The sequence below is a fragment of the Neovison vison genome, chromosome 7 (genome assembly GCF_020171115.1).
Source record: "Neovison vison isolate M4711 chromosome 7, ASM_NN_V1, whole genome shotgun sequence".
Classification (NCBI taxonomy): domain Eukaryota; kingdom Metazoa; phylum Chordata; class Mammalia; order Carnivora; family Mustelidae; genus Neogale; species Neogale vison.
The window spans coordinates 158,380,754-158,401,529 of NC_058097.1; the positions used below are offsets into that span (position 1 = coordinate 158,380,754).

Below are 20,776 nucleotides of genomic sequence, written 5' to 3' on the forward strand. Positions count from 1 at the left end.
AACAACCTGATAACTACCCCAAAATTCATGATTTATAAGTTAATATTAAAAAATAACACTGTAAGATAATTCAAGATGTTTATATGACTGTGCTTCCATCTTAGGTAAAGTCTACTATGGGACATTTGGAAATAGCAGACAGCTTGGAGACTTTAACACTTAACATAGTTAAATTCAAAGATGGTTCTACATCCATACTAACCTCTTCATGGCTCCAGGGTACTTACAATGAGAAAGGAACAGCCAGCAGCCATGATCCTCCCCCCCTACTCCCATCAAGATAATTTATATAGTGACTCAGTCTCCCTCATCTCTAACCCTAATAATCAAAGTACTTCAGGAAAACTAAGCTTATCAGGGAAAAAAATGAGAATAAATGATTTTTTTTTTCTTTTAAAGATTTTATTTATTTATTTGACAGAGAGAGAGATCACAAGTAGGCAGAGAGGCAGGCAGAGGTGGGGGGAAGCAGGCTCCCCACTGAGCAGAGAGCCTGATATGGAGCTCCATCCCAGGACCCCGAGACCATGACCCAAGCTGAAGGCAGAGGCTTGACCCACTGAGCCATCCAAGTGCCCCAAGAATAAATGATTTAGTGTTTAAAGATCTGATCTTTATACTAGGAGTTCTCATTTTAGGGAAAGTACCTGTTGCGGGGGGTGTGGGAAGGAAAAGGATGGCATCCTGGCTACCATCTGACGTAAGTAAATTGTTCATTCAAAATGCACTTCACAAATATTTAATAGGGCGTTTTTTATGTGCCAGGTATTTTACTAGGGACCAGGAATTTTTTTTTTTTTAAGATTTTATTTATTTATTTGAGAGACAGTGAGAGAGAGCATGAGCGAGGAGAAGGTCAGAGAGCGAAGCAGACTCCCCATGGAGCTGGGAGCCTGATGCGGGACTCGATCCCTGGACTCCAGGATCATGACCTAAGCCGAAGGCAGACGCTTAACAATGGAGCCAGGCAGGCACTCCAAGTATCTGTTTTTTAAATATGTTAAACTACCCGTATCCCAGGACAATTAATATGAGAAGATCCAGGGAACTCAATAAAAACCATATCCAGCAGAAATTTTGTGAAATACGCCTAAATATTATATACATCTAGGTAAAACACATCAATGTAAAAATAACAAATGCCACTTTAAGGTACTTTTTCTGCTAGGCAGAAGACCCTATTTATGAGTTCATTTAATCTTCAACAATCTTAGGAAGCAGAGACTACCATTACTATTACTGTTACTGTTATTTCATCTCTAATTTCTCAAATTGTGTCCTCTTCTGTTTTGTACTTTTTCAGTGAGGATATGCATGAGGTAATGTAACTGGCTGGTCACACCTGAGCATAAATTCTTGAGTCAGACAACCTGAGTTTGAATTTCTTTTTTTTTTTTTTTAAAGATTTTATTTATTTATTTGACAGAGAGAGATCACAAGTAGGCAGAGAGGCAGGCAGAGAGAGAGAGGAGGAAGCAGGCTCCCTGCTGAGCAGAGAGCCTGATGCAGGACTCGATCCCAGGACCCTGAGATCACGACCCGAGCCGAAGGCAGCGGCTCAACCCACTGAGCCACCCAGGCGCCCCTGAGTTTGAATTTCTTAACCACCTACTGAAGTGTGACTGTACAAATCAATTTATCTTCTGTAAGCCTGGGATAGTGGTAACTAGGGATGTCTCAGTCAAGGACAAAGCACTGAGGCCTTAGAGGACCAGGAGACACCAATCATTGGTAGAGAGTATAGACCTGTCATGCAGGACACCATGACTGCAGGATACAGGTAAAGCAGATTTCAGATGTCCTCTGCCAATGACACTTCAAATACCATAAGGCATCCTAGGTATGAATTTGAAGCCAAACTACTGAAAAATTAAACACAGTGACATGACCATTTTATTGAAGAAAAAAATTACTCTCGTTCTATCTCCAGGATCGTAAGTCTTCTTTAACATATGAAAATCCCTTTAGAAACTTCCTTTATCTCTACTCTACCCCTATAAACAACTTAAAAGTATATAATCAATCTCTTCTCGTAATCACAGTTTGGCAATTTTTGCCCATGGGTCTTGTGTCCCGTGCTATAATAAAAGCACCTTTTTGTACCCAAAAAAAAAAAAAATTACTCTGGTAGCAGTATGGAACTAGCCAGAGAAGAATTTAACCAAAAAAGAGAAATAAGTATATTCCTATAGCAGATCACTAGCTGCCTCCTAATAGCTACAATGATAGTGATGGTGGCGGTTGACAGAAGCCCCAGTTTTAAGTAGGGATACGGATCACATTTCTCAGTATCCCGTCAGCTAACTGAGCTAACTCAGTATCCCGTCAGACTTGCACCAAACAAGGTGATGTGGGCCTAAAGGGAAGGAGTCATCCCTCTTCTCCACTTCGTCCATCCTCTTACTCAACACACAGATGTGACAGGGTTAAGATGTTAAATATAGGGCGCCTGGGTGGCTCAGGGGGTTGAGCCGCTGCCTTCGGCTCAGGTCATGATCTCAGGGTCCTGGGATCGAGTCCCGCATCGGGCTCTCTGCTCAGCAGGGAGCCTACTTCCTCCTCTCTCTCTCTCTGCCTGCCTCTCTGCCTACTTGTGATCTCTCTCTGTCAAATAAATAAATAAAATCTTTAAAAAAAAAAAAAAGATGTTAAATATAAAGCTGGGAGCAGCCTATACAAACCCCAAACAGTCTAGACCCAGGACTTTACGTGAAAGAGAAATAAATTTCCATATTGGGGTTTTTTTTGTTTGTTTTAAGATTTTTTTATTTGACAGAGAGAGAGAGAGAGAGAGAGCGCGAGCTGAGAGCAGGAACACAAGCAGGGGGAGTGGGAGAGGGAGAAACAGGCTTCCTGCCTACAAAGAGCCCAATGCAAGCTTGATCCCAGGACCCTGGGATCATGACCTGAGCCGAAGACAGACACTTAATGACTGAGCTACCCAGGAGTCCCAAATTTCTATATTGTTGAGAACATTTATGTTAGATCTCTTCTAAAGGCAGTCAAACCTCTATCAAAACAGAGTGCTCTTTATAGCATTGGAAAAGGACCTGAACTATGGCAGTGACAGTAGAAACAGAAAGAAAAAGAGGAATGTGAGAAAAACTTAAGAAAAATAAAATACTTTTAAGTGAAAATGAAGGAAAAAAGGAAAAATGTGGCAAGTTTCTGATATGAGTGAATGACCAAGGTGAAAAGGTTTGGAAGAGCAAAGGATATTTACTCAGCAATGCTGCATTTCCAACTCCTCTAAGACTTAGGTGGATGTTTTTTTTCTGTAGGCAGTTCCACGTCCTAGTCCCCACCTACATACCCTTGCTAGTATCCTCTTGATGTCTGACGGCTGTCCAAAAATCCTAATGATTACAAATTTAGTAGGTTTCATAGATAAGGATGTGAGCCTTTTTTTTTTTTAACTTATTTGAGAGAGAGAGAGAGTGAGAGAAGGTGCAGGGGGAGGAGCAGAGGGAGAAACACACTCCCTGGATGAGCAGGGAACCCAACATGGGGCTCACTCGATCCCAGGACCTTTGGATCATGAGTTGAGCCAAAAGCAGATGCTTAACCAACTAAGCCACCCAGATGCCACAGATGTGAGTCTTTTAAGTAATTTTTCCATTTCTCTGCTAGTGAGACTGATCAAGCATAACAAAATTACAAATTCCTCAAGAACAAGGCCAACATCTACACCCCAACCCGACCAATCACTCAATAGACATTTGACTGACTGGCTTAAAGGAAGCCATTTCACAATTCACTTATGAAAGTCTGCTAATCTTTCTCTGAAGGTGAAGGGTCTGATTTTTTTCCTAAATGCTCTACTCCTATTAATAGAACCTGTAAAAGAGGGTGCCTGAGTGGCTCAGTGGGTTAAGTGTCTGTCTTTGGCTCAGGACATGATCCCAGAGTCCTGCAATCAAGACTTGCATTGGGCTATCTGCTCAGTGGAGAGTGTGCTTCTCCCTCTCCCCCTCCCTGTGTGCTCTTTCTCATAATTCTTAAAGAAAGAAAAAAAAGGAAGAACTTGTAAAAGAGAACTTTCAGTATCTGGCTTGTTTTTTGCTGTAGCATGATGCCTGGCCCATAAGAGCCTCAAATAAACAAATAACTAAACAATATATTTACCTGAGAATTCCCCAACTTCAACAGGGGACTGCACACAATGTAAGAACATGAGCCATGGACTTTAAAAACAAACAAACAAACCAGGATTTAGAACCTGGTGCCACCAGTCCCAGCTATATAACCTTGAGCAAATTACTTAAGGTCTCCAAGTCTCAGTAACTTCACCTATCTTATGTATTTGTTGAGAGAAATTAATGATAAATAAAGTTTGGCGTACGGTATTTGATAAATGACAGCCATATTAACGGAAACCATCTATCCCATCCTTCAATTTAAAAAGGCCAGAGAATGTTATATAAGCTCCTGAACTATATTGTGGTAACTTTATGAAATGCTACAGTGTTTTCAAATAACCTTCATGCTTCTACAACCATATTTCTCAAACACACAATCTGAACAATAGCAGTAAAAGAAAATTTGGGGGACAAAGAAGAGTAATACAGTTAACTTGCGTTTTTAAAAGCCTTCAGTTTTTCACCAATCTAAATCAATCTTTATTGTTGTTCCCTCTCAATTTGTTCCTCCTTTAAAAAAAATGAGTTTCGGGGGGGTGGGAGGTTGGGGTACCAGGTGGTGGGTATTAAAGAGGGTATGGCTTGCATGGAGCACTGGGTGTGGTGAAAAAAATAATGAATACTGTTTTTCTGAAAATAAATAAATTGGAAAAAAAAATGAGTTTCAGGGCGCCTGGGTGGCTCAGTGGGTTAAAGCTTCTGCCTTTGGCTCGGATTGTGATCTCAGGGTCCTGGGATCGAGCCCCATATCAGGCTCTCTGCTCAGCCTGCTTCCTCCTCTCCCTCTGCCTGCTTCTCTGCCTACTTGTGACCTCTGTCTGTAAAATGAATAAATTTAAAAAAATCTAAAAAAAAAATTAAAAATAAAAATAAATGAGTTTTGGGGCGCCTGGGTGGCTCAGTTGCTTAAGCGACTGCCTTCAGCTCAGATTATGGTCCCAGAGTCCCAGGACCGAGTTCCACATCAGATTCCCAGCTCCATGGGGAGTCTGCTTCTCCCTCTGACCTTCTCCTCTCTTGTGCTCTCTCTCACTCTCTCCCTCAAATAAATAAATAAAATCTTAAAAAAAAAAAAAAAAATGGTGTGTGCCTGGATGGCTCAATGGGTCAAAGCCTCTGCCTTCGGCTCAAGTTGTGATCCCATGGGATTGAGCCCCACATCAGGCTCTCTGCTCAGCGGGGAGCCTACTTCCTCCTCTCTCTCTCCCTGCCTCTCTGCCTACTTGTGATCTCTGTCTGTCAAATAAATAAATAAACTCTTTTTTTAAAAAATGAGTTTTGTTAATCTAGTTGTGTGGATCCTGATTTACGCAGGCTACAATTATTTGGTAAAATATCTGTCTCAAAAGAAAAACAAGTAGCATTCTTTTCAAATTCCATACAACCGCGTGGGACAATTATATAAAGCATTTGTAAAATTCACTCCAGTCCCAACTGCTACTTTCCATTGCAAATTAATTTTCATACTATTATTTTCCAAGCTTGTTCTGACACTTGATTTCTTTCTCTAAATCTAACTAGACGTAACTTAAGCTGGAAAAAACGAAGCACGTATTTTTACCTACAAGCAGATGTCACTAAGTATAAACAGATTTTTTTCACTTAAAAACTTGCCTCGGGGTGCCTGGGTGGCTCAGTGGGTTAAAGCCTCTGCCTTTGGCTCAAGTCGTGATCCCAGGGTCCTGGGATGGAGCCCCGCATTGGACTCTCTGCTTAGCAGAGAGCCTGCTTCCTCCTCTCTCTCTCCCTGCCTCTCTGCCTACTTGTGATCTCTGTCTGTCGAATAAATAAATAAATATTTTTTTAAGATTTTGTTTATTTATTTGACAGACAGAGATCACAAGTAGGCTGAGAGGCAGGCAGAAAGAGAGAGAGGAGGAAGCAGGCTCCCTGCTGAGCAGAGAGCCCGATGTGGGGCTCAATCCCAGGACCCTGGGATCATGACCCGAGCAGAAGGCAGAGGCCTTAACCCACTGAGCCACCCAAGTGCCCCTAAATAAATAAATTCTTAAAAAAAAAAAAAAAAAAAAAAAAAACTTGCCTCAAAACTAGTTATTTTCTTTTTTTAAAAAAGATTTTATTTATTTATTTGACAGAGATCACAAGTAGGCAGAGAGGCAGGCGGGTCGGTGGGGAGGGGGCAGGCTCCAAGCTGAGCAGAGAGCCACATGCAGGGCTCAATCCCAGGACCCTGCGATCATAACCTGAGCCTAAGGCAAAGGCTTAATCCACTGAGCCACCCAGGCACCCCAAAACTAGTTATTTCCTTAAAAAAAAAAAAAAAAAAAAACTATTTTCTTTAAACAAAAATCTTCAAGTTTTTAAGCCTATATTTTAAATAAAGTGAATTGATAGCATATTGGCTTAAAGAAGAAAATAAATTGAGATGTCAAGTTCCCAAACACATTGTTTTTTCAAATCATAGTGTTGACCTTGTAAATTAATAAAATATACAAAGAGCTACAAACAATGGATCAAGGGAAAAGAAGTAATCTACTTCTGATGGTCTTATCAATGGAAAATGGGAAGATACAAATTCTTACTCCTAACTCAGTCTATTAGGGAAATCACTAAAAAGAAAGTTCTATAAATCTATCTACTTGATAAATGCCAACTAAATAATTATTCACCTCTGATTAGGTAAAGCAGTCTGCTAAAACAACATAAGTATCTGGGGCACCTAGGTGGCTCAGTGGGTTAAGCCTCTGACTTCGGCTCAGGTCATGATTTCAAGGTCCTGGGATGGAGCCTTACATTGGGCTCCCTGCTCAGCGGGAGGCCTGCTTCTCCCTCTCCCACTCCCCCTGCTTGTGTTCTCTCTCTTGCTGTGTCTTCTATCAAATAAAATCTTTTGGAAAAAAAAGTACACCTATTTAAAAAAATCTCTAAAAAGAAAAAACAAAACAATATAAGTATCTCTGCTGAAAGGATTTTTTCTCCAGTTTCAAAAATTTGTCTATTCAAAGAATATTGGGATTTATTTGGGCCACGCCCTCAAGGAACTCTCAGTCTAGATAAATCAGACCAATACAAAAGAGAAGAGCTTATAATTTTCAGAACTCAAATTACTGGTTTTAAATATGTTTAGGACATATAAAGGCCTAGGACATGTAAAGGCCAAAGACAAGTAGCAATCTCTAACTTTCAGAGACATAATTTGAGTTAGGCATATATCTGATATCTCTGCTCCAGTTCCTTAGCATTGTCATTCACATGAAGCTATTCAGTTTACTCTGTTGCTGCTTAAGCCATAAATCTTATTAAGTGATTTTTTTTCTAATTAAAATCCCTCTGAAGAAAATGGGAGTATGAATTAACACAGTCTTTTTTTGGAAGAGAACTGAGCAATACACCTCACAACTATTTTTTTTTTTTTTTAATGTTCTTTTGGCATTCAAGAATGGCTGGAACCAGAAATTTGAGTGATGTTTCCAAGCTCTGTCTCTCTCTCTCTCATGCTTTGGCTATCTTTGACTCTATTCCATATTCAGCCAGACTCTCTAAACACAGTAGGGAAAATACACACCGGAAACCCCAACTAAGTCACAATCTCCAACCTTAGTCACCCATGCCGAAAGAGAATGTCTTGTTCCTTCCAAAAGAAAAGATCCAGAGATGGCTCCTATTAGCCCAGTTTAAAATAGGGGGTGGGAGTAACTAGGACTAGCATTTTCCCTGGGACTAAAAGAAAGAGAAGACATGCCTCCCAAAAAAAGGATGTTGGAAAAAAAAATTAGCATATGTCCATATAAATAAACATATCCTTTGATCCAGCAATTCCACTTCTAGAAATTAAAACTTGCACTATTATTGTGTTGCAATTTTTATTATTTTTTATTTTATTTAAAATCAATTAACATGGGGCACCTGGGTGGCTCAGTTGGTTAAGCGACTGCCTTCGGCTCAGGTCTCGATCCCAGGGTCCTGGGATTGAGTCCCACGTTGGGCTCCCTACTCAGTGGGGAGCCTGCTTCCCCCCACTGCCTGCCTCTCTGCTTACTTGTGCTCTTTCTCCCTCTGTCAAATAAATTAAATCTTTTTAAAAATTATAATAAGAGAAAATAAATTAACATGGTGTATTACTAGTTTCAGAGACAGTTTAATGATTTATCAATTGCATATACCACCCAGTGCTCATTACATCAAGTGCCCTCCTTAATGCCAGTCACTCAGTTACCCCATCACCCTCACCTTCCCTTCAGCAACCCTCAATTTATTTCCTATACTTAAGAGTCTCTTATAATTTGTCTCCCTCTCTGATTTCATTTTATTTTATTTTTCCCTCCCTTCCTCTATTTCATCTGTCCCATTTCTCCAAAGCCATAAGAGACCTAGGAATAAACCTAACCAAAGAGGCAAAGGATCTGTACTCAGAAAACTACAGAACACTCATTAAAAAAATTGAGGAAGGGCACCTGGGTGGCTCAGTGGGTTAAGCCGTTGCCTTCGGCTCAGGTCATGATCTCAGGGTCCTGGGATCTAGTCCCGCATCGGGCTCTCTGCTCAGCAGGGAGCCTGCTTCCTCCTCTCTCTGCCTGCCTCTCTGCCTACTTGTGATCTCTCTCTGTCAAATAAATAAATAAAATCTTTAAAAAAAAAAAAATTGAGGAAGACACAAAGAAATGGAAAAACGTTCCATGCTCATGGATTAGAAGAACAAATATTGTTAAAATGCCTTTGCTCCCTATAGCAATCCACACATTCAATACAATCCCTATCAAAATGCCATCAACTGGGCGCCTAGGAGGCTTAGTGGGTTAAGCCGCTGCCTTCGGCTCAGGTCATGATCCCAGGATCCTGGGGTCGAGTCCCGCATCGGGCTCTCTGCTCAGCAGGGAGCCTGCTTCCTCCTCTCTCTCTCTGCCTGCCTCTCTGCCTACTTGTGATCTCTCTCTGTCAAATAAATCAATAAAAAAATTTAAAAAAAAAAAAATGCCATCAACTTTTTTCACAGCTGGAACAAATAATCCTAAAACTGGTATGGATCCAGAAAAGGCTTTGAATAGTCAAAGGAATGTTGAAAAAGAAAAATAAAACTGGTGCATCAAAATTCTGATGCATCTATAATTTTCTCGTGTCTGTTGTCCATCTGTATGTCTTCTTTGGAGAAGTGCCTATACATGTCTTCTGTCATTGACTGATTGAATTATTTGTTCTTTGGGTGTTGAATTGGTAAGTTTTTTTACAGATTTTGAATACTACTAACCTTTTACCTAATATGTCATTTGCAAATTTCTTCTCCCATCCTGTCGGTTGTCTTTTGTTTTTGTTGACTGTTGCTTCCTTTGCTGTGCGAAACTTTTTCATCTTAATGAAGTTCCAATAGTTCATTTTTGCCTTTGTTCCCCTTGCCTTCGTTGATGTGTCTAGCAAGAAGTTGCTAGAGCCGAGGTCAAAGAGGTTGCTGCCTGCGTTCTCTAGGATTTTGATGGATTCCTCTCTCCCATTTAGGCCTTTCATCCATTTTTAGTCCATTTTTGTGTTTGATGTAAGGAAATAGTCCACTTACATTCTTCCACATGTGGCTGTCCAAGTTTCCCAACACCATTGTTGTACAGACTGTCTTTTTTCCATTGGACATTCTTTCCTGCTTTGTTGAAGATTTCTTGACCATAGGGTTCAGGGTCTACTTCTGGGCTCTCTGTTCTGTCCCTTGATCTACGTGTCTGTGTTTGTGCCAGTACTATATTGTGTTGATGATTACAACTTTGGTTTCTTGTTTTTTGTTTTTTTAAGATTTTATTTAGGGGCACCTGGATGGCTCAGTTGTTACACATATGCTTTCAGCTCAGGTTACAATCCCGAGGTCCTGGGATCAAGCCCCATATCAGGCTCCCTGCTCCACAGGAAGCCTGCTTCTCCCTCTCCCACTCTCCCTGCTCGTGTTCCCTCTCTTGCTGTGTAGCACCCCAATGTTCTTCTAGCTGCCTGTTGAGCCCAGCACCCAGCCACGGCTTGTCACTGGATCAAGCCATTGACCTCCTTGTGGCCATCTTCCACAAGTACTCAGGCAGTGAAGGGACAAGAACACTCTGACCAAGAAGGAGCCAAAGGAGCTAATCCAGAAAGAGCTCACCACTGGCCCGAAGCTGCAGAATGTGGACACTGCATTGTCCACAATGTGATGAAGGACCTGGACCAGAACAAGGACCAAATGGTAAACTTCCAAGAATATGTCACCTTCCTGGGAGCCGTTCTGTTAATCTATAATGATAACCTGAAAAATCAGGAAAGCAGAGATACTCTCTGTCAGGCCTAAGTCAAATCCAGTGGTGGGTAACTGTACAAAAAAAAGTTTTTATTAAAAAAAAAAGTGAGGGCGCCTGGGTGGCTCAGTGGGTTAAGCCTCTGCCTTCAGCTCAGGTCATGATCTCAGGGTCCTGGGATCGAGCCCCACATCAGGCTCTCTGCTCGGCAGGGAGCCTGCTTCCTCCCCTCTCTCTCTGCTTGCCTCTCTGCCTACTTGTGATCTCTCTCTGTGAAATAAATAAATAAAATCTTAAAAAAAAAAAAGTGATAGGAGAGCTTTTAGAAAACATTATTTCAGTTTAACTGTACAAATTAAACCAGTCCAGGATTTAGATTTTTAAAAACTGTTTTTTAAAAACTGCTTCAACAAACATTCATGCTTACTGAGTAATAAAAATGGTATCATTATTTGTTCAGATTAAAATCAAACAGGAAAGATTACAAAGCATTAATTAAATATGAACACATCGTTCTACAAAACTTATTTTTCTTTTAAAAGTAACAGAAAGTGTGACGCTTGTTTAGCTGCACTTTGAGTTGTGGGTGAATGTTATGACCATGTTTCTAGGTAACATCAAAGTTTTGTCAATGCTGAGAACATGGGTGGAAAACAGGTACAAATACAAAGATGCCTTCTTCCCACAGTTCTGTATACGCTATATTATTCTTTTCCTATGCTGAATTCTAATAGAGCAGACCAGCTGGTGCTGTAGTTTAAGGCCTGTGGTTAAAGAATGAAATGTCTCCTAAAACACAGTCCTGACATAATCATCCAGAAGAGATAGATCCTTGGACAGGAAACTAGAACCAGGAGAGTGTACCTTAAACAGATCTGACAGGAATAGAATATTTGACTCCCATCTAAGGCCTAGACCTAAGGAAACATATTTTTTTTTAATATTTTATTTATTTATTTGAGAGGTAGAGAGAGACAATGAAAGAGAGAGAGCATAAGAATAGAGAGGTCAGTGGGAGAAGCAGACTTCCTGCTGAGCAGGGGACTCGATCCCAGGACCCTGGGATCATGACCCGAGACAAAGGCAGTTGCTTTACCAACTGAGCCACCCAGGCGCCCCTTAAGAAAACATATTAAAAGAAAAAACTACCTCTATTAACTGATGGCAGGCCAGAAACCAGCTAGGACAGTATCTCTTTTGGAGACCACAGACCAAACAGAATTAAACTATACCTTGCAGACCAGAAGACCAACTTGAAAGTTACTCTCTGACTTCATTATTACTGTTTGGTTTTTAGCCTTTAGAAAACTCTCATTTCAGATGTGTCTGGCTGAGCAAACAAAAATTCTGGAGAGGTCCAGAATGTTAAGAAAAAGTGATATTCCACAAGAACACTAAAGAAACAACCATGTGGTAGCTTTCTTTCCATTGCCAACCTTAGAGGACTGGAGTTTCTTGTATTACAAGAAATATATATGCAAATAAAATGGAGTATTACTCAGCCATAAAAAAGGGAATGAGATCCTGTCATTTGCAACAACATGGATGGACGTAGAGGGTATAAAGGTAAAGTAAGTGAAGTAAGTCAGTCAGAGAAAGACGAATATGATTTCACTCATATGTAGAATTTAAGAAACAAACGAAAAAAGAAAAAAAGGGACATCTGATTGGCTCAGTTGGTTGGACGACTGCCTTCAGCTCAGGTCATGATCCCGGAGTCCCAGGATCGAGTCCCACATCGGGCTCCCAGCTCCATGGGGAGTCTGCTTCTCCCTCTGACCTTCTCCTCGCTCATGCTCTCTCTCACTGTCTCTCTCTCAAATAAATAAATAATATCTTTAATAAAAAAAAAAGAGAGAGAGAGACAAAGAGACTTCTAAATGAAAAGAACAAAGTGGTGGTTGCCACTTGGAAGGGGCATAGACTGCTGACCAGGAAGATTAAGAGTACACTTACCATGATAAGCACGAATGTACAGAATTGATGAATCATTATATTGTACACCTGAAACTGATATGACACTGTTGGTTAATTGTACTTCAGTAAGAAAATAGTAAATGAAAAAGAACTAGAAAATTTTTTTATATGGTAATTCTGTGTTGTTGTTGTTTTTTACTTTTTTTTAATTATTTTTATTAACATATAATATATTATTAGCCCCAGGGGTACAGGTCTGTGAATCATCAGGCTTACACATTTCACAGCACTCACCATATCACATACCCTCCCCAATGTCCACAACCCAACCACCCTCCCCATACCCCTCTCCTCCCAGCAACCCTCAGTTTTTTTGTGAGATTAAGTCTCTTACGGTTTGTCTCCTCCCAATCCCATCTTGTTTCACTTTTTCCTTCCCTAACCCCCAAACCTCTGTCTCTCAAATTCCTTGTATCAGGGAGGTCATATGATAATTGTCTTTCTCTGATTGACTTATTTCACTCAGCATAATTCCCTCTAGAATTGGAAAATTTCTATACAAATACCTAGAATGAAATTAACTGTGACAAATCTGAAGAGATAGGTACTACAGTCAAGATTCAGCACCCTTCTATAATGTTTAAAATATTTATAATAAGTATGTATTATTGCAGTAAATCAAATATAAAACAATTTAGCAACAGAGAAGTAAGTAAAAGCATGAAAGTGCTGAGTATTAGAACCATGACAGTAGGAGTTAAAACCTGAGTAGAAAAATAGATGAGAGTTTCTAATCATCTGGACAAAAGAATTGAAGAGCCAAACAGAAAAAGATCAATCAGAAACTGACTCTGTTTCTCAGTAGAAATAGGTCTCCAAGTAGGAAAAGTCCAGATGAGTAAAACAAGATGGACTAATTACAAAGGAGACCTGACCACAAGTCTAAAATCAAAGGCAATTAACCTGCTTCCTATGAAAGCAAGCACTTTTCCCCAGTTTTTCCAAAGATATAATTTTAAACATTCTATGTAACAGGTTTTCAAATTTTGTTTTCCAAAGGATCAACTATTTCAACTCCAGAGATAAAATGCAGAAGGACAAGAAAAAAATCCAATGAAAAGTGATTGGTCTACGAAAACAGCTGAGAAAAAAAAAGTCTTAGCTGCTCTAATATAATTTTCATTTAATACTTATCAGTTCTGTTCAGGCCCCAATATTATTACTTTTCAGTTCTCCTCTTCCAGTCCCACTATTTCAGCCAAATTGAGAATCTACTCATAGTTTATCACTTCGGTGCATTTGCCACTACTACTGTCCCTAAACTGATAATCCTTGCCTATTCCTTTCCCTCACTCTCCTTCACTCCCCAGTCCCTACAATATATCTACAAAGAAAAATTGTTATTTAAAGTCAGAAAATCAATTTCAAGTCCCACTTAATCCCATTTACCTCAATTTAGAATCAGTATGAAAGTGAGCAAATTATTTAACTTTGATGGACCCCAGGGTCCATCTCACCATGTTACTGTGAAGAGTCCGTGAGATAATGTATGTGAAAATGCTCAATATTTTTTAACAAATGAAATGAAGATCCAAACAGACAGCCTGCTTATAAAGGAAATGCCTAAAGTAACAAATGTAAGCTATGTGACACATCTAAAGAAAATACTGAATGACTTTACGAAGACACTAACATGGAGAGAATAAGCAGTAAATTTTATTTATTTATTTTAAAGTAGGCTCCATGCCCAACGTGGGGACTGAACTAACCCTGAGATCAAGGGTCCCATAATCTACTGACTAAACTAGCCAGGCATCCCCGCACAAGTAAAATTTAGAATGAAGAACGTATATCGATCTAAACCTTTTATAACAACTATGTGCAGTGTGTGTGTGTGTGTGTGTGTGTGTGTATAAAACATATATATAATGTTATATATATATTCATTCATATATATTCATATTCCAAAGAATTCTGACCTTTCTATAGCATATTATTCCCCCAAATATTTAGATTGAATTGTTTTAATCTGTAATGTTGTGAGAATTTTTTTTACTATATTTGGCTTCTAAAAGCATAATATATTGGGACACCTAAGTGGCTCAATTGGTTAAGGGACCCAGGGTCCTGGGATCGAGCCCCACATTGGGGTCCCTACTTAGCAAGGAGCCTTCTTCTCCCCTGCCCTTCACCCTGCTCTTGTGCTATCTCTCTCAAATAAATAAATCTTTTTTTTTTTTAAAGCATAATATAGGGCGCCTGGGTGGCTCAGTGGGTTAAGCCGCTGCCTTCAGCTCGGGTCATGATCTCAGGGTCCTGGGATCGAGTCCCACATCGGGCTCTCTGCTCAGCAGGGAGCCTACTTCCCTCTCTCACTCTCTCTCTACCTGCCTCTCTGCCTACTTGTGATCTCTGTCTGTCAAATAAATAAATAAAATCTTTTAAAAAAAAAAAGCATAATATATTATAAAATTACTTTTTAATTGTCTTATATTTAGCACTACTCCATCCAGACACATTTCCCAATACTTACAAAACCAAGCATTATAAAAACTTCATGAACCATCATGTATACAGAAGGCTGAATACAGTCCCCCCAAAATTCCATCCAAACCCCAGAATGTTACCTTATTTGGAAATAGGGTCTCTGTTGATGTAATTATTTAAGGATCTCATGATGAAATCAAGCTGGATTGAGGGTGCACCCTAAATTCAATTACTGTCTTTTTTTTTTTTTTTTTCGACAGACAGTAGTAGGCAAGTAGGCAGAGAGGCAGGCAGAGAGAGGAGGAAGCAGGCTCCCCACTGAGCAGAGAGCCCGATGTGGGGCTCGATCCCAGCACTCTGGGATCATGACCTGAGCTGAAGGCAGAAGCTTTAACCCACTGAGCCACCCAGGCGCCCCTGATTACTGTCTTTTTAAAGATTTTATTTATTTAGGGGCGCCTGGGTGGCTCAGTGGGTTAGGGCCTCTGCCTTAGGCTCAGGTCATGATCCCAAGGTCCTGGGATCAAGACCCCAATCAGGCTCTCTGCTCAGTGGGGAGCCTGCTTCCCTTCCTCTCTCTCTGCCTGCCCCTCTGCCTACTTGTGATCTCTGTCTGTCAAATAAACAATTAAAATCTATTTTAAAAAAAAAAAAAGGAAAAGGAGATGTGGACTCAGACACACAAAAAAAAAGCCATCTAAAGGTGAGGCAGAGAGCAGAGTGATGCTGTCATAAATCAAGAAAGTCTAGAGTCACCAGAACCTGGAAGACACAAGGAAGGATTCTTTCCTAGAGTCTTCAGAGGGAGCACTGTCTTCCCAGCACCTTGATTTCAGACTTACAGTCTCCAGAACTGTGAAAGAGTAAGTGTTGTTTTAAGCCACCAAATTTGCAAGATGTGTTATGGCAGCCTTAGGAAACTCATAATGCTGGGGATATAAACTGTAGCTATTATAGGGGTGCCTGGGTGGCTCGGTGGGTTAAAGCCTCTGCCTTCGGCTCAGGTCATGATCCTAGGGTCCTGGGATTGAGCCCCGCATCAGGGGCTCTGCTTGGCAGGGAGCCTGCTCCCTCCTTTCTCTCTGCCTGCCTCTGCCTACTTGTGATCTCTGTCAAATAAATAAATAAAATCTTTAAAAAATAAATAAATGAACTGTAACTATTACAGTTAAATGTTGTTAAAACATTTATTTATTTTTTTTAAAGATTCCACTTATTTATTTGACAGAGAGAGAGAGAGCAAGAACACAAGCAGGGGACTGGGAGAAAGAAAGCAGGCCTCCTGCAGAATAGGGACCCCAACGTGGGGCTCGATCCCAGGACCCTAGGATCATGACCTGAGCCGAAGGGAGATGCTTCAGGACTGAGCCACCCAGGCACCCCTTATTAAAACATTTTAAAAAGTGAAGATTACTTCTCTGATATTTCCTATAAAAGTGTCAAGGCTCCCTTAAAATACAAGTATTTACTTTCTTAATCTTTTTGTTCCTAATTCCAAAATAATCAATTGTCTGTAAAACCATACATAACATTTTTTTTAAATCTAGCCTGTCTGAAATTCATCTAAACTTAGATAGTAGTTGTATGAAATATTTACATAGGCAAAATTACTTTTTCATTTTTTTTTTCCAGTCAATAATGAAACATAGTTTAAAAAAAAAGAAGAAGAAACACCTCTAGGGGTGCCTGGTGGCTCAGATGGTTAAGTGTCTGCCTTTCGCTCAGGTCATAATCTCGAGATCCTGGGATCAAGCCCCATCTCAGGCTCCCAGCTCAGCAGGGAGTCTGCTTCTCCCTCTCCCTCTGCCTCTTCCCCTGCTTGTGGTCTCTCTCTCTCTCTGATTTTACGAAATGCAAAGATCTTGATTAACTCCACATTCAGTGATCTCTCTGCTACACCTGACACTGAGAAATGTTCCTTCACTTTCTATGACTCACTTTCTATGACTCTGGACTTCCAACACAGAAAACTCTAATTTATAGTAGTTTAACCATATAAGGTTATAATCTTTCATGAAAACAAACAAACAAACAAACAAAAAACCCTCAGGACGCCTAGGTGGCTCAGTCAGTTAAGGATCTGCCTTCAGCTCAGGTCTGGAATGGAGCTCCACCTTGGACTCCTTGCTCAACGGGAAGCCTGCTTCTCCCTCTCCCTCTACCTGTGCTCTCTATCTCTAATAAATGAATAAAATCTTTTTAAAAATTTCAGAAGGCAGTTACGACAATCCCACTATATATCATTAAAGCCCAGGTTCTTTCTAGGGTGTGGGCCCTCCTCTACATGGCCAAGATGCCTTCTGGAGCTCCAGTCTTTATATCAGCAGGCCAGTGTCAGGAAGGAGAAAAACTAGGAAGGTACACCCTTTAAGGCTATTTTTGGGATATTGAGCTCATTTCCACTTATATCAAACTGGCCAGAACTTATTCACATTTATATTTCTTAGAAACATGAAAATGTGAGCAGGAAAAACAACAGTGGGGAAACAAAAAGAAACAAAATTTGAAATTTGTCCCTGCATGGCCACATGACCAACCAAAAATCAGAGGTTCTATCACTCTCCAAATGTCTCTCCCAAACTTTCCAATCCTCCTGCTATGGCTCCTTTTACTTTCAATCTTCCTTGCAATAGATTACCCAAAACTCAGTCTTTGGTCCTCTATTCTTCCACTCTACACCAACTTTCTGTGGGCATTCACGGTGTCATAGCTCTATCATAATGACTCTCAAGTCTTTGTGTCCAGCCCCTACCTGTCCCCTTTTCTTAAGTCTCCATTTGGATGGCTATAAAGTAAAACCCCATCATCTTCCAAGCCCACAAAGACAAATAAAAAATGTCAAGAGAGGGGTGCCTGGGTGGCTCAGCGGGTTAAAGCCTCTGCCTTCAGCTCAGGTCACAGTCCCAGGGTCCTGGGATCGAGCCGCATCGGGGTCTCTGCTCAGCGGGGAGCCTGCGTCCCTTCCTCTCTCTCTGCCTGCCTCTCTAGGCGCTTACTTGTGATCTCTGTCTGTCAAATGAATAAATAAAATCTTAAAAAAAAAAAAAAGAAAGAAAGAAATGTCAAGGGAAAAAGATTTTCAATCTATTTAAGTCATGGAATCACAAATATCCCAGACTTTCATGTTTAGAATTTTGGCATCATCTCTGACTCCTCTTTCCACTTCCCACAAGCCATGGGAGGCAGGTCATCATGAGCTTCTAAAAAGATAATAAATTAGATTCTGTGAAGCTTATACAACCTATGACTTTGGATGCAATTTCTCAAAATGGCTATGGCCCTCCCACAATTCTACTGTAATGTTCTAAAGTCACTATCCTTATTTTCAAGTCCATAAGCCTATTTGCCATAGACTGTGTCCCCCCCAAAATTCATATGTTGAGACCTAACCTCCAGTGTCCTAGCATTTGGAGGTAGAGTCAGAATGATAGTATCTGGAGGTGACTAGGTCACACAAGCTCTGCCTTCATGAGTAAGATTAGTGCCCTTATAAAATAGGCCCCAGAGACTGCCCTTGCAACCTCCACCATGTGAGGATATGATAGGAAGAATGCTATCGTTGAGCCAGGAAGCCAGTCCTCACAAGACCCTGAATCAGCCTGGGCCTTGATCTTGGACTTCACAGCCTCCAGAACTGTAAGAAATACATGTTTGTTGTTTAAGCTACTCAGTTTATGGCAGTTTGTTATAGCAACACAAATGGACTAAGACACTATTGTTAGTCCTCATTATACATGACATCTTGAGACCTTTGACATTCATCATTTCCTCCTCCTCAAAATTCTCTACACCCAAGGTTTCCATGACATCACATTATCCCAGTTCTCCTGCAATACCTCTGACAATTCCTGACTATTACTGCTCTATCTACCCCTTAAATATTGAGTTTTCTCTGGGTTCAATTCGTGGGCCACTCCTCTTTTCCTTCTATACATATTCCTCAAAAATCTCATTTTTTTCTTTATATCCGACAACCACTTGGATATTGGTAATTGCCAAATTAAATCTCTAGTTTTCACTTCTCTTATCTCCTGACCCAGAACTTTTCATAATCTTACCTGAGCCCACTCTAGTAAAGTTCACTTCAATTCCCATTTACACTATATTTCTCTCCATTCCTGGAACAAGACATTCACACATTTACATGTTTTTCTCTCTGCCTTTAATCTCCTTTACCATCCTTTCCACATGGCAGAGCTTATTCGTCCTATAAAACTTGGCTTAAAAACCACCTCTCATAAGAAGCTTTATCTTTCTCTCAGTAAAGTGGATCCATATCATTATTTCAAGACCGTCCCCATTAATAACTAAGGTAGGGATAGCATCTTACGCTTATTCTTTGTTTTTGTTCTAGGACTTAGCACAATGCCTGGAAAAGCAATAAATACTCGTCAAGTCAATGAATCCCAAATGGTGCTTGACAGCTGGCAACAACCAACCAAGAAATCCCAACCACTGTACTTGAGTACAGAATGGGGAAGGGGAACACACCCAGGCTGACTATGAATTACAATGGTTTAATAATAACCAATTATCGATCTTTAAAATATCTCAAGCTATATTTCAAATACTGTGCAAAAGTTTATCTCTTAGCTTAACTCACTCATACTCCCTAAATAAAACTAATGAAATATCTAAGAAGTACTTAAAACCTCTCTCTAGTATACTTAAGTGGGTTGATATGAAAGAATACAAGAATGTCAAATGATTAAGATACTTGACTCCAGGTTAAATACAATATAGATAAATGGATTAAATTCTAAATGTATTAATGGACAGCAAAAATAAACAAAAAGAGTGGTGCCTGGCTGGTTCAATCAGTAGAACACAAAATTCTTGATTTTGATCTTGATCTTGAGATCAAGCTCCACATTTGCTACAGAGTCTAGTTTTTAAAAAATAAAAATTCAAAAAGATATTTAAGTTAAAAAAAAGTAAAATAAAAAGGAAGAAGTAAAGCCATATAAAGGATTTAACCCATATGGTCACTATCAATTTTTCTTGGACAAATCACAGTAAAAGTAAAAGAAAGTAAGAACAAAAAGAAAAATAAAGATAGGAATGCCTGAGTAGCTCAGTTGGTTAAGCATCTGCCTTTGGCTCTGGTCATGATCCCAGGGTCCTGGGATTAAGTCCCACATCAGGCTCCCTGCTCAGCACGGAGCCTGCTTCTCCCTCTGGCTGCCACTCCCCCTGCCTGTAGTCTTTCTCTCTCTCTCTCTCTGACAAATAAATAAACAACAAAACAAAACAAACCTTTAAAAAAAAGTAAAGAAAAATAAAAATCGTTGGAGTTGGGGGGCGTGGTGCACCTGGGTGGCTCAGCTGGTTAAGCATCTGCCCTCAGCTCAGGTCATGGAATCAAGCCCCTGCATCTTCTCCCTCTCCCTCCTCCCTCCTCCAGCTCGTGCTCTCTCACTCTCTCTCAAATAAAAAAATAAATAAAATCTTAAAAAGAGAGAGAGAGAGAGTTCGCCAAATAACTTCACCTCTTAGAAACAAATGATAGGGGCACCTGGGTGGCTCAGTGGGTTAAGCGGTTGCCTTTGGGCTCGAGTCATGGTACCAGGGTCCTGGGATGGGGCCCTAAAGCAGGCTTCCTCCTCAGCAGAGAGCCTTCTTCTCCCTCTCCCTCTGCCTGCTGCTCTGCCTACTTGTGTTCCCTCTCCATCTCTCTAATAAATAAATAAAATCTATAAAATTAAAAAAAAAGAAACAAATGATATTTTCTAACATCCTAAGTACTGTGCATATTCATATGCAAAGTCAGGAAAATAAAGTCTTAATTTCAAACTATCAAAATCAAACTGTCATAAAATAGTGTTTGGGGTTTCTTTTTAAAATTTTATTTATTTTTTTAAAAATTAAATAAATAAATAAATAAATAAATAAAATTTTATTTATTTGACAGAAAGAGACACAGTGAGATAGGGAACACAAGCAGGGGGAGAGGGATAAAGAGGCTTCCCGATGATCAGGGAGCCCATGTGGGGCCCGATCCCAGGACCCTGGGATCATGACCTGAGC

At 40.2% G+C, this 20,776-nt stretch overlaps 1 protein-coding gene and 1 pseudogene across 4 annotated transcripts in view; one reads left to right on the top strand and one right to left on the bottom strand.

The window, feature by feature from the left end:
• Positions 1 to 20,776, bottom strand: part of SBF2 (SET binding factor 2) — a 484,493-nt gene that overhangs the window by 453,704 nt on the left and 10,013 nt on the right. The gene's annotated exons all lie outside the window — the stretch shown is intronic.
• Positions 1,764 to 10,446, top strand: LOC122914636 (annotated as a pseudogene).